Here is a 14,236-nt window from a genome sequence, read left to right on the forward strand (position 1 = left end):
ACAAAAATTAGAACATAACTTTCATTTGCCTTGAATGTTTTCTATATTTGCAAAAAACTTACAAGATGTGCTAGCTTTTCTGTAAGGGTAATTGCTCTTAGAGACAATAGTAACATTTTATAATTTGATTGCCTTTGTGTGTGTCTGTGTGTGTGTGTGTGTGTGTGTGTGTGTGAGACAGCATTAGAATTTCAATATAGACTTGCAAAAAAATCATTATCACCAAAATGTTCACATTCTTTAATGGAGTGATGTGTTTCACACCTAATTTGGCAGGTGTTTTGGTGCTGTTTCGCCTTCAGTAAAATCTTTTTCCAATAGAAGAAGACAAATGACCTCAGAAGAGCATCAGAGATGTCCCGCAGAGGAAGTACTTCATAGAGGTGTTTTCTTGTTCTGGGAAGCTCAGGCTCCAAACTGAGGGCAATTCTACATTTCTCATTTTTCAATGTGCTCCACACATGTACTGAGGAAACGGTCACAAGACCTTTCCTAAAATCCTTCACTACATGCCCATAACTTCACTCTGCCTCAAAGGATGGCCAGTCCCTATGACACCCCTGATGCCGGTGTCACTGCCGCCGTTGTCCCGTATCGCTAACCATGTATCACTTTGCGGCCTGAGTTCTTTTTGTCAGGTAAAAATAATAAAAACTGTGTGGTCATGCAATCCAATCTAATCTCCACAGGCTTTCAGAAAGATTTATACTACAGTCCATGTTCTCTATAAAGACACACTGTCCTTCACTAAATTGCTTTGAGTCTTGTTTCTGATCTTATTTCTGAGTGCCTATGTGTTCTCATTCTCTTGGATATAAACTAGAGTTAGAATTGCCAAGTCATGTAATAATTTCATATTTAATAATCTGAGTAACATCCAACATTTTCTAAAGCAGATCTAGTATTTTTACCTTATTCTCAGTCATATGAGAGAGTGTCTTCTTGACATTCTAAATTCTAAACAATATTTAGTATTCTGGGACTCTTTTTATTAGAGTCAATCTAGTTTATAAGCAGCAGCCCCTAGTTTTGGCTTGCATTTTTTTTTTTCTGCTGAATAATTATGTCAAGAGTCTCTTAAAGTGTTTATTCATCATTTGGAATTCTTCTTTGGACAAATTTTTATAGAAAAGCTCAGCCTCCTTTTAAAATGACATTAAATGGCACGGATCTGGTTTGTTGGTGGGTGGCTGAAGTCACGGAGTTTATTTATTGTTATGCATGCTGGAAGCCTCAAGCCAATGTCAGCTGAGGTTTGACTTCTCTTGAGGCCTGCCCTCCCAGCTTGTGGCATGGCATCTATGGTGTCTCCCTGTGAGACAGACTGAATTACAGCCCCTTGTAAATAACCTCCTTTCTATTTAGTTACCTCTGCAAGGAAGGGCCCTGGTGACTTCAAATACAGTTACATTCTCAAGTTTGGGGTTTAAAACTTTGATATTTGGGGACTGGAGAGACGGCTCAGTAGTTGGGAATACACTCTGCTCTTCCCGAAGACTGGGTTCAGTTCCCAGCACCCATGGCTGGCAGGTCACAATTACCTGTAACTGCGACTCCAGGAGGAACCCAGATGTCAGGGCACATACCCACATATGTACATTAAACATTTTAGAAGGACGCAAGAAAGTTCACAGCAGAGTGGAAGTTAAAACCACTGATCCTGGGAAAGACCACAGAATTCTCATCTAGGATCTCCACTGAAGATTGAGAAAAGATCAGGTAATACTGGAATGGGGTTAGGAAACTGTTCTCCATAAGCCTTAACGACAGCCCTAAGAGCCAGAACAAGATATTAAACTGTCTCTACCATTCCTCATGAGATACAGCAGAGGACCCACCTCTAAGTACTTGGTAGGTGTAAAATAGTGTTGAAATGTTTCAATCACTGTTAAGTGTTAATATAACTTCTTTAATTCTGTAGGAAAGCACTTCACCCTCTTATGAATAAAGGCACTGGGAATGTGCAAAGGCTCCTTAAAAATTTGTAGCTATTGGACTCTCTTGTTCTTCCACTGCTGCGTGAAGCAAAACTGATATCACTTACACAGCCTGGTGGATCTCTTCACCCCTGACTGTCGTCAACATTCCAAATACTGCAGCTCATCTCCCTTACTCTAAAGACACAGCCCTAGCCAGGACTGTACTTTGTTGTTGTTGAGAGGAGTGGCAAGAATAAGTTTATTTTGAAGACAAGTTTTAGTGACTGAGCCCAGAAACAGAGACTCAGGTTGCCCTAGTTTCTGTATTCTAGTGTGGTGACAGCTTGACGGGATCTTTATACTAACAGAACAAAGAAATTCACAAATCCAGACATCTTTCAAATACATTGGTGGGTTCCTCAGTTAGGTGGTATGATAACTGTTAAGTTAACTGTATCTGGAATTAACTAAAACCTAGAAGGCTTGGCACAACTGTGAGGATTTTTTTTCTTAATTAAATAATTTAGAGTGGGAAGACCCGCTTCTAATCTGGATGTTTTAAGGTGGGGAGAGTCACTGTTAATCCAGATCTTTTGAGGGGCTGGCCCACTTTTCTTAATTAATTAATTTTTAAATATTTTTATTTTAATTTTTATTAATTACACTTTATTCACTTTGTATCCCCCCATAAACCCCTCCATTCTCCCCTCCCAATCCTACCTTCCCTCCCCCTACTCCACCCATGCCCCTCCCCAAGTCCACAGATAGGGGAGGTCCTCTCCTTCCTTCTGATCCTAGTCCATCAGATCTCATTAGGAGTGGATGCATTGTCTTCTGTTGTGACCTGGTAAGGCTGCTCCTCTCTCATGGGGAGGTGATCAAAGAGCAGGCCAATCAGTTCATGTCAGAGGCAGTCCCTGTTCCCATTACTATGGAACCCACTTGGACACTGAACTGCTACATCTGTGCAGGGGTTCTAGGTTATCTCCATGCATGGTACTTGGTTGGAGTATGAGTCTCAGGAAAGACCCCTGTGATCAGATTTTTTGGTTCTGTTGCTCTCCTTGTGGAGCTCCTGTCCTCTCCAGATCTTACTAATTCCCACTTCTTTCATAAGATTTCCTGCACTCTGCCCAAAGGTTGGGGGCTGGCCCGCTTTTAATCTGGGCCACACCTTCTGCTCAAGGAGAAAGAGTAGTTTGCTCTCTCTGCCTGCTTGCTCCCACTCTCACTGGCAAGTCCAGCCCTTCACTGGCATTAGTGCTTACTTTTTAAAGATTCCAGCGGATACTGAAAATTAGCTGAGACATCCAGTCTTGTGGAAGGAACTACTACTGGATTCTTGGATCTTCCATTGGTAGAGAGCCATTGTTGGACTAGTTGGATCACAGCCTATAGCTATTCTAATAAATCCCATATATATTCTATACATTTTGTTCCTCTAGAGAACCCTGGCCAATACAGGTATGTTACAGTAAAGTGGGGGAAACGGCAGCCTGAGGCTTTAGATGCGCTCTGAAGGACTGTTTGAAATGGCATGCAGTCAACCATTTCCACCTTGCTTAGAGGTAGTGAGGGACCACCTGGGAATGAGAAAAAAAACAACAACTGTGATTATTTGAATTGAAGCCAGGTGCAGCTAGCTCTTGAAGGGCAGGGTGAACTGTTCTGAGAAACAACCAGCTGTAAACTATCTACAACCAGCTGTAAACTATAGAGCAAAAGTGATCTGATTTTCACATATAAAAACCTTGTGCTTTGCATGTTTGTGGTCGTCTCCTGTCTTTGGAGGGGCGACCCTATCTCAATAGCAATGAAACCTCTTGCTTTTGCATCAAGTTATGGTCTGTGAGTGTTCCCGCGAAGGGCACGATCCTGAGCTCCTGAGCAGTGAGACTCCAGGTCTTACAGTACCACCTCTGTTGGAACAATTACTACGACTGGAGGCAAGTCCTTGACTGATGTTAAACACAAACCACATTAATGGCTAGACCAGTGGAAACTTCAGCAGTCACAGATACAGCTGAACAGTTCACGGGTGGCTTGGACCAGAGAAGGAGGAAAGTAGAAGTAGAAATGACAAGTGAGGTGGAGAACTATAATGACTGCTTAGAGACAGTGAGTAAAAGAACTTGAGGGCCTTGGTGGTCAGAAGAAATTCAGAGTTCCTGCTGAGACTTTAAAAACCTCAAATGCAAGAGCTGGAGCTCTACCACTGGCTGCTGTTCACAGCCAGTTCTTCATATCTTAGGCCTAGGTAGAGGCTATGATATTTGTGTGGCTAAGAGTCCCTATACTCAAATAAAAACCTAGGGACTGTAACATTAGAGGGTGCCCCTTATTGCTGTTTCTATGTACCTACTGCTTCCCTAGCACTATCAGATACTGAGAAAAAACAACTGCTTCCAGAGACCAGCATCTGCAGGGCATATTCAGGATTTCTTTCCAGGCACAGGTAAAGAATTCCAAACCAGTGGACTATGACCACTCTCACACTGAACCATTTGAGGTTCATTTGGGACCTGAAAGTTGACAGATTCAACATGAAATGAAGGCAGGGCATGATTGTTGAGAGCAATCTTCCAGAATCAGTCACACTCAAATCACAAGATCAAAACACGTGGCTTTGTGAGGTATTTGAAGTCCTTATTGAACCAGCAATAAAGGGAAAATGCTGATGAAAACACTGAAGACTAGTACAAAATGGAAGCTTCTTCAGTTTTCAAAATCCATTTGAACCTGTTTTTGAGCACACTGGTGTAGAACCCTAGGACTTTTCTAATATGGGATGGAGAGCCTGGAGGAAACGAAAGTCCCCCAGATAGCCTAAGGTACCTGTGGAGCTAGAATTCCATGGAGCTGGACCACAAGCAAGGGAGTAAGCATTTGCAGGATGCGCTAGAACTATGGAGAGACTGGAGACCCCAACATATGAAGTGTCAGAAGAGCCACCTGAACTGTGCATCAAGACTGCCTTAGCGCAGGTGAGGGAGATGGTTTGGGGCTTGTGGGCTCTTTCCTCATCAGTGGACAAGTTCCATGTTTTGATAATTTTATTCATGAGTCCTGTATTGACAAAATTTTAACCTCTCTTTCTTCTACTCCCTGTGGCCCCTCCTCCTGCTTGGATTCCTGACTTCTTTAAGTATTAGTCCCCATTCCACTGCTCTCTGTCTCTGCTTCTCTCTCTCTCTCTCTCTCTCTCTCTCTCTCTCTCTCACACACACACACACACACACGTTACAAAGAGTCCTTTTATAGTTGCTCGTGTGTAAATCTCTTTGGAGTTGAATATGTGGGATTTCATATACTATGAACAGTGTTCATCCCTGAAGAAAACTGATTCTCCTTCTCTCAACAGTTGTCATTGGTTGCTTATAACTTTTTTTAATGATGTTTTAGTATTGCTTTCTGTATCCAATGCCAGCCAATCTCTGCTGGCCGGTATCAATATCTTAATCTCACATGCTGAAGCCATGGAAAAAGAGGAGAAATATACATTTTTGAGTCATCCATTTTGTATTATTCCATACAGGATATCAGTATCCAACAACAACACACTATCAGACATAAGAGCGAGGAAAACCGGTCTGTCCCGAGGAGACAACCCAGAAGCTCCACTGTCAGAATGACTCAGACATTGAATAGTCACTTAGGTGAGTATCTTGTTAGAAACACTCCTGGCCATGCAGTCGGATCAGATTGGAGATGTCTGCAGGGAGGTAGAGATGATCACTCTTTGTGACCAAGAATTCCTTCAATGGGCACATGAGCAGACCAAGCAGGGCTGAGTGAAGTACACTTGGCAGAGGAACAAAGGTGATACTCCCCTCAGGCTCGCTACAAAATATGCAACCTGAAGTAACTTGCAGTGGCATCTTTAATTGAAAAAAGGATTTCAACAAGACATTCAATTAGCTGTTTAAAAGAAATATAAAATACAGTCATTTTCAAGCAGATAGAAGTCTAGAAAATTTGTTACCATTAGATACATGCCTGTTGAGGTGGTCCTGCAGACAGGGGGAGAGCTATGTATAGGACAGAACATAGGAAATTAGGAAAAAACTCTCCAAGAAGTAAAGAATGGCATAAGGGGCTGGAGAGATGGCTCAGAGGTTAAGAGCACTGGCTGCTCTTCCAAAGGTTCTGAGTTCCATTTCTAGCAACCACATGGAGGCTCCCAACCATCTATAATGAGATCTGGTGCCCCCTTCTGGATTGCTGACACACATGCAGGCAGAATACTGAATTAATAATAAATAAGTAAATCTTTGTAAAAAAAGACTGGAAACACAAGGTAATTTTTTCATATTTTGAATTACTGTAAAGGAAAATGCAAAAGAGTGATGTGATATAGAGTTTTGACACTATAGAGATTTATAAAACATTACAAAACTGCGTATAAAAGAGGAAAATGCTATTTTAAAGTTCTCACCCCCGAAATGACATTTGAAAGCTGCAAAGAGTGGATGGAGCACATTTTAGACTCTACAGATGCCATCTGAAACAGTAACAACTACGTAAAAATTGTTAAAATAAAAGATATTATTGTTTTTTTAAAAGAGTATACAATTAATGAAAATCTACTGTCATTATAAAATACCTGACTAGATTGAAAAATACAATATTTGTATGCACATTGCCAGTTTTAAAACCAGTTAGCTTTTTTCCCACTTCAACCATTTTCCAAGGAGGCATTTGATTGGCTAGTAAGGACTCCTTCTGTGCTATGCTCCTAGCAGCAAGACTCATTAGCTTTGTGGCCATCTTTAAAATTATTACATCCAAACACTCAGGGAAAATAGGTAGGTCCATGCTTTGATGCTATCGTTTGTCAAAACCTGGCACCAGTTAGAAATCACACAAGATAACAAGTCCAGAAGCATCTAGAACAAACAAGAATGATTCATCATTGAAGACAGGGCAAAAATGCACCCCACCCCCCCCCCCCCAAAAAAAAAAAACAGCTTGTCCTTTTACGATGTTAGTCCTCTGAAGATTCAAATAATAACTCAAACTAGGATTAGTATAGTAAATGATTGTGTGACAAACATTATATCTCTGTGTATACTCTCAGCCCGTACTGGAAGCTTAGGAGTCTTTCAGTTTAAACAGAAAGCGCTAAGATGAATTCTCCTACTTTTCATGCCTTATTCTGAAATCACTTCCCAGGGTATCAGCTTTCAAATATAGCATCAAAAGTCTACAGACAATGTACAGAACGCGGAGCTCCTGGCGAAAAGAAGCTTACATGTACTAGTTTTAATGAGAAAAAATACTGCTGTTTCTTTGTTCCTACTATTGTTCTTTAAAAAAAAATAACTTTATTTTTAATGATGCCTTGGATCCAAAAGACAGAAGGAAACTACACTTGTCCATTCAGTGACTATGATCATATTTAATCCCAATGAAACATAAAGCTCACCAACTTTGCTTTATTTTCCACCTCCATATACACACCGCGTGCTCTGATAGGATTCAAACCACGGCCCCTTCCCTTATATAAATTAGTCTGTTTACATCTATTCTACTATTAGGCCCTATGGTAGTATTATCCTCTGCAGAGGAGGGAGCAGACACAAGGCTGGTTTTCTAAGACTTTCCCATTCTTTCTTTGTTTTGGTTTCTGCCTCTTGATGCTGAAGTAGATCAAAGTGCCTCCAAAGCTGCAACTTTTTCATTGTCTTTCTAGCCATGGTATGATAGAGGCTGACGAAGGGGAATAAGGATGTTTGAAGCAGCTACAATAGTATCTATTATGCATCAATCATAGACAAGAGCTGAGCCGTGTAGCAAGAATAAGTACCTATTGTGGAAGCGTCTTTTGTAATATCAGGGCGAAGTAATCATTTGAGCCTGGATTTGGTGGGAAGATAGGCTCTCTGTGGTGTACATGCTCAGTGTGGTTGGTGCGTCTGCGGATAAGGCATGATGCCTCAGATGGAAAATAAATTGCAAAACCTTGAAACATAGGTACCATGCACTGAAGCAGCCATTCTTTGAGCCAGACATTAGGTGTTTTACAGTCATCAGGCAGACAGGTAAGTGTGCAGAAATGCAGTCTTCAGAGACTACAGAGAGGAGTCTACCAAACAGGTAGTTTCTGAAAGCTAAATGTTCAGTGCTTTGTGACTTAATGAGATGTGCTGAGGGACATCTCTAGTTTGTGTTGTCTGTATTCTTAGAGCTTACGCGTCATCATTTTCTTTTGTGAACATCTACAGTTTTAAACGAACACGACAAATATTTAGTTCTAGTTAATTATGTAATATAAGATTTCTGATTGTGACAAATTATCAAATGTTCTTGAAAAATGAAATTCCAAGGCCTTTACTAGTAACAAGTTTTGTTTCACCCCTCTCTACCATCTCTGTTACGATCTTTGTCTATCTTTATTTTCACTCTTCATCTATGTATCTACAGTTTATTTCCGTCATCATTCCTCTGTGGTTTAGCTTTTATTCCATATGTGTAGCATAGAATTTTATATGGTCTTGAATATGCTGTTGACATCCCTGGACACAACTGATGTCATCTAAGTTTGTCTTTTGTGGTACGCAAACACGAGTGTAATTTTACATTAGTGTGGGCACATACGTGTGGACACGTGTGTGCAAGCATGAGTCGATGTAAAGTGTTTCCTCAATCACCTTTATTCTTCATTCATTGAAGGGGGAATCCCCTGATCGAACCTAAAGATTATCAATATGGCTAATTTGGCTAGATTATGATTTATAACTATAGCTTGAAAGGGATCTCCCCTCTCTTTGCCTTCTGAATTTGAAATTACGTGTAGATTTCTAAGGCCCTCATGTTATTTGTGGGTGCTCATACAAACTCCTGTCTTCACACTTGCTCACAAGTGTTTTAACTATGGGTCCACCTCCATAGCTGTTTATATGAATGCACATTTATCTTATTTCAGCTGGAAAGAATTCCTACTTTTCAGGCATACCGACAGGCATACTGACATCAAAAAATGTTAATAGTTTCTGTCAGTTATTATAACACTAATATTAATAATATTAGTGTTATTATTATATAATAATATTAATGTTAAACTTTCCTAAGTCTGCTTTAATTTGGCATTAGCTTATCGTAAAAGGTAAGTTTCATGGGCAGGTTAATAACGAATACTATTAGGAGAACTCTATAACGACAGTCTCAAGTTTTATACCTTCAGTTCTCTGAACATTTGTACCTGAACAACAGTGTGAGGAACACCAAGCGCCGCCTGCTGATGTCTCACTGCAGAGTGGTCATGAGCAAAGTTAGTTCCGGGAACTTTCTGTCACCGGTGTCTCTCGGTTTGGCATGTGTAATCCTTCATAAGCAAAAATATTTTTGTGAAGAAGGGCTGAAAGAATATTGAGAAACCTGGAATCTGAAAAGCTACATTTTCCTGACATATTCTTTCTCTGCAATCATAGCCACTGCTAGTATCAACATTTTAAGTTTGCATCCTTTATAATAGTCTAGACAATTCAAAATTTATGTCTAACACATATAATGTATAAACTATGGAAGGTAAATAATAGCATTTCCATGTAACTTCTTCACAGAGTGAATGCTTTATGCACAACCGTTGTACATATCAAATCTCTGAGCCCCAGTGTGAAGGCACTCAGAGATGGGGTAGGAAATTTAATCAAAACAATTCATTAGGATGGGTCCCTTGGGGTCATATTTGTTCTCTCATAATAGGAGACACCAATGCAGCAATCTGAAGCTGCAGAAAGATGTCGTGTGAAATGGAGGCCTCTGTAAACTACAAAGTCTGTGTAGTTTACTACGAAAACCGGAGCTGAGGAAAAATAGCAGTTTGTGCCCTTGACTCATTCATGGAAGAAGTGGACATATTAAAAGGAGATGCAGAAGTACATAGGATTAAAGAGAAGGCAGAATAACCAGGACCTGCGAAGGTGCCTCACATTTACTCTGAGTCGACCATGAATTTAAAATTGTGTCATCTTCCTTCCAGGGATTTCCTTTAAATACCCAACCATTTTTCAGTCTTTTGTATCTTTCCTTATGATGCTAGTTATCAGCAGAAAGAAATTAATTTTTTTAAGATCAGTTGAATTGGTGTATATAATTTAGGATTTACTAAAAATCAATTTTAAAGGGAATTTTAGCCAACATTGTACTTAATTTTGCTGTATTCTGATTTTTTTGTTTTGTTTACTTTTTAGCACAGTGCAGGCATTGTAACTGAAATGGGAGATGGTGGCAGAAAACATTTTAAATAGCAGAAATCTGTTCCACATGCTTCTTAAGCAGGTGCTTTTACATACTGAGGCATCTTGCCAGACCTTAATTCCATCATTTGAAAGGTTAAATTTTGCAGCATATGACTCTTGATTTAAAAGAAAAATCTTTAAAAACTATAAAAATAATATTTGTGTGAAAACACGTAAGTTGGGGGAAGAAGAAAGCATTGCTAATATATCTCTCAAGTCTTCTGTTAAATTTCATTCCCTAAACCTCTAACTCTGAACAGCGTTCAGACGTGTGATTTTTTCATCCACCCTCTTCACTCAACTTTTTCTTATGAGATTGTTCAGTGTTATTAAATGTAGCTGCACTGCATTTATTTTTATCCTCATTCATTATTATATTCCATTAATGATTTTTTAATGTCTATGAAGCTGAAAGATGTTTGATTGGTTCCACAGATTCACATATGAGTAATTCCTAAAAGAGGTGATGGCTGGGCTATATGAGCATGCTCACTGTCAGAAAGAATGAACAGCCTCTTTGCTTCTTTTCCTTGGTCTGTCTTGTAAGCATTCCCTATATGTGACATCCTTAGAATTTGATAAATATCTAGGTCAACTCAGACCATTAATTATAAAATGCTTAGAGACTGTGTTCTGGAGCCTGAAAATTGCAAAATCAAGATATCAAAAAAAAAAAAAAAAAAAAAAAGGTAGGTTTTATTTGAAGACTCTCGTCTTGCATGTGGCCCCATCTTTTCTTCCTTTTGCATGCCCTGGGGATTGGAATTAGACTCTTTGATCATTTTGTGTAAGGACATGATGTCACAACACTCCATTTCTAAACACTGCTCATTGGGTTTTAGAGCTTCCCCACATTAATTTTGGGTGTACATGAACATTCAATCCCGAACACCAGCGTTTGGTATTGTCAACATGTTTTTAAAATGTATGCATTATCTGACATACATTAACATATGTATTAACTTAATATCCACTGTCACTTAGTTGTAAATTTAATTTGTATTTTCCTGATAACTTCAACGGTTGAAATTTTGTTCCAGTATTTATTGGCTCCTTACTTTTGTGAATTTTATGATCATTACCAACTTTTCTTTCTTTCTTTGGTCTATATAGTGTTCAGAATCTGTACATACGTCACTCATTGGTTTCAAGTGTTTCAAATAAAATGTCCCTCTCTATAATTTATTCTCCCATAGCCTACTGGTTTCTTTTGTTGAACAGTTTTTTAAATTCACTGTTACCCAGTTTTAAAATCTTTTTCTATTATCAATAGCATCACTTAAATTTTATTTTATTCTCTCTATCTTTGCCTTTGTCTCTTTCTCTGTGTGTGTGTGTGTGTGTTTGTGTGTGTGTGTGTGCGAGAGAGAAAGAGAGAGAGAGAAAGATCACAGCTTTCTGGAGCCCTCCTCTTGTATCATTTTAGGTCTTGAGATAGAACTCTAGTTGTCGTGGGCAACAAGCCCCTTTACATGTTGAGCCACTTTACTGTCCCACAGTCAGAGGATGGCAGAGGTTGCTCTAAGATTGTGTCATGCACAGGGTGTTGAGGAGCAGGGCCACAACAGTAGCTGGGAAGAAGAAAAAAACAAGACAGGAAGTTCTTGGGATAAGGTAAACCTTTTGAGACAGACCTCCAGCTTATTAATTTTTTGTTGCTATGACAAAATACCATGCCCGAAAGCCACTTAGGAAGAATTTATTTTGACTCACAGTTCCAGATGGGCAGTCCCTAATGGTAAGGAAGGTATTGCAACAGGCCACCAGAGCAAGAAGCTAAAGAATCACACCCTTCTCCCATCACATGCAGAAGGCAAAGACAGCAAACTGGAAGCAGGGTGATCTCTGAGCTCTCAAAGTCCACTCCAAGTAACTTATTTTTTTCAGCAAGGTGGTGCTGACTAGAGACAGAGACCAAGGTTCAAATACATAATCCTGTGGGAGGTATTTGGTATTCTACTATACTCACTGACTTAGTTCTTCTAGTTCCCTACATTTATCAGTGCAGCTGATGAAAACAGAAATGCTTCATGTTCCAATGACTTGGTCATTGGTCGTTTCGTAGCTCAAATAAGATCTGGCCTCTTAAGGGTGTTATGCCAATAGATGCCTCACTTTTGAACACTCTTTGCCTTAAGTAAGATAACACTTCCTATCCACACCATAACACACACACAAACCTATCACATACATGTCTATAATGTCATATCATATGATGCATGTTTAGGGCTTCCCATCTGTTTATAAATGACAGTCATTTAAAGTTTGCCTTCTTTATAATGCCTTTGTTAGAACTATCTTTATTAAGTATGTTAGTAATAATTTTATTTTCTTTTTCTATAGATATATGTATGAGTTTGAAAATATCTTAAATGTATTAGAAAATTTATTTTTGAGCCTTTATTTCAATCTTTAGAATTATCTAAATATTAATATTTTTTGTTCCAGGACTGCTTTGGTCTTCATCTATTCTTATGTTTGCTTTATAAAAAATTATATGTTCTGGGAATTTGTTTCCTGTAACTTTTGATATTTTTATTATAGTTTAGTTTATATATCCATCATCTGTTAGTTTTTGTTGCCCTGAGATTGTTACACCATATCAATTGCTCTCATTGGCTACTTGGACATATTTTTCCCTTGCTATATATTTACTTTCATGTTTATTATATATTTTTAATTTGTTTTACAAGATATTATTTCATTATAGATTATTATTCGTTCCAAAAAATTACTACTTAGTTATCAATTGCTTATCTGATGCATTTGAAGAAACTCTAGTGTTAACAACAGAAAATAATTGTAGGACCAGCCTCTAAGGAAGAATAGGGGTCCCACATGGGTAAAGGCCCATTACAGACATCACTTTAAATGCTCTTCTTACAGTCTCACTTTTTTCCTTTTCTTTACAAACATTTGTTGAACAAACTGTTATCCTGCTTGGTTCCCATACATTGGCTAGATCTTTTCTTTGATACTAGCTTTGGATTAGTAATAGGTTCAATGTTTAAAAACTGGGCAGAAACCTGGAACTGTATCTCATGCCTTTACACGCATGCTCTAGAGGCTGAGGCAGGAGGACTGCAAAGATTTCCAGCATGAATTATAGCATGAGACCCTGTCTCAAAAATCAGAGCATGGAGCTGGAGGGACTGCTCAGCAGCTAGGAGCACTGTGTGATCTTCTAGAGGACCCTGGGTTGATTCGGGGCGTTTCACCTGTCTGTAACTCCAGTTCAGTCACTCTCTTCTGGTTTCCTCGGGTACCAGCCATGCACAGAGTGCACATACATGCAAACACATGTTCATAACCACAAAATAAAAAAAATTAAAAACTCCAAAGAAAACGAAAAACCTGGAAAGGGAAAAATGCTATTCCTAGTCTTGTAGACTGACACCCCTTTTTATTGACTCAAGGTTTTATTATGTTGATATAAGATAATTACTTCCGTTTTCTGTGATGATTTCTTAGAAACAAATCTCTCCACAAATATATTGGACAGCTCACAAAGTTATTTCTAAAATTTTTGGAACCATACCTAAGTAATCAAATATTTTAAATATCAGAAAAAAATAGGAAGCTCATTTATACTGCTCCCATACTCTAGGAAAGAAAACAAAACCAACAACAAAATCATGATTTCAGAGCACCTAACTGCAGAGAGCTCAATGGTATGTGTCTGCGTGAATATTTAAGTAGCTACTTTGGTATTATCACTACTTATTTTATGCATACGTTGAATGATCCATGCTTATCTAGTTCTTTATTTCAAGATGGGCCAGAAACTTCATTTTATGAAGTTTCAGAAAGTGGCTTCAGGAGCAGTGTCTTTCCACTAGCAATGAGGAAGAACAGGTACCACCATTTTCCTCATCCTAGGTATTAATCCCCACCATGGTTTCGTAGATACGTTAACAATGAACTTCAAAACTCTGCAAGTTGACACAGAGAAAAGCAGAAAAGTATTAAGGCTAAAAAGCTGGCGTTGGTTTTTCAGTGAAGTGTATGTTTCAAGAGTTCTTTTTTCTTCTCTTTCTTTCTTTCTTTCTTTCTTTCTTTCTTTCTTTCTTTCTTTCT

Source organism: Psammomys obesus, unplaced genomic scaffold, assembly GCF_907164565.1.
Source record: "Psammomys obesus unplaced genomic scaffold, mPsaObe1.curated_primary_1811, whole genome shotgun sequence".
Lineage (NCBI taxonomy): Eukaryota > Metazoa > Chordata > Mammalia > Rodentia > Muridae > Psammomys > Psammomys obesus.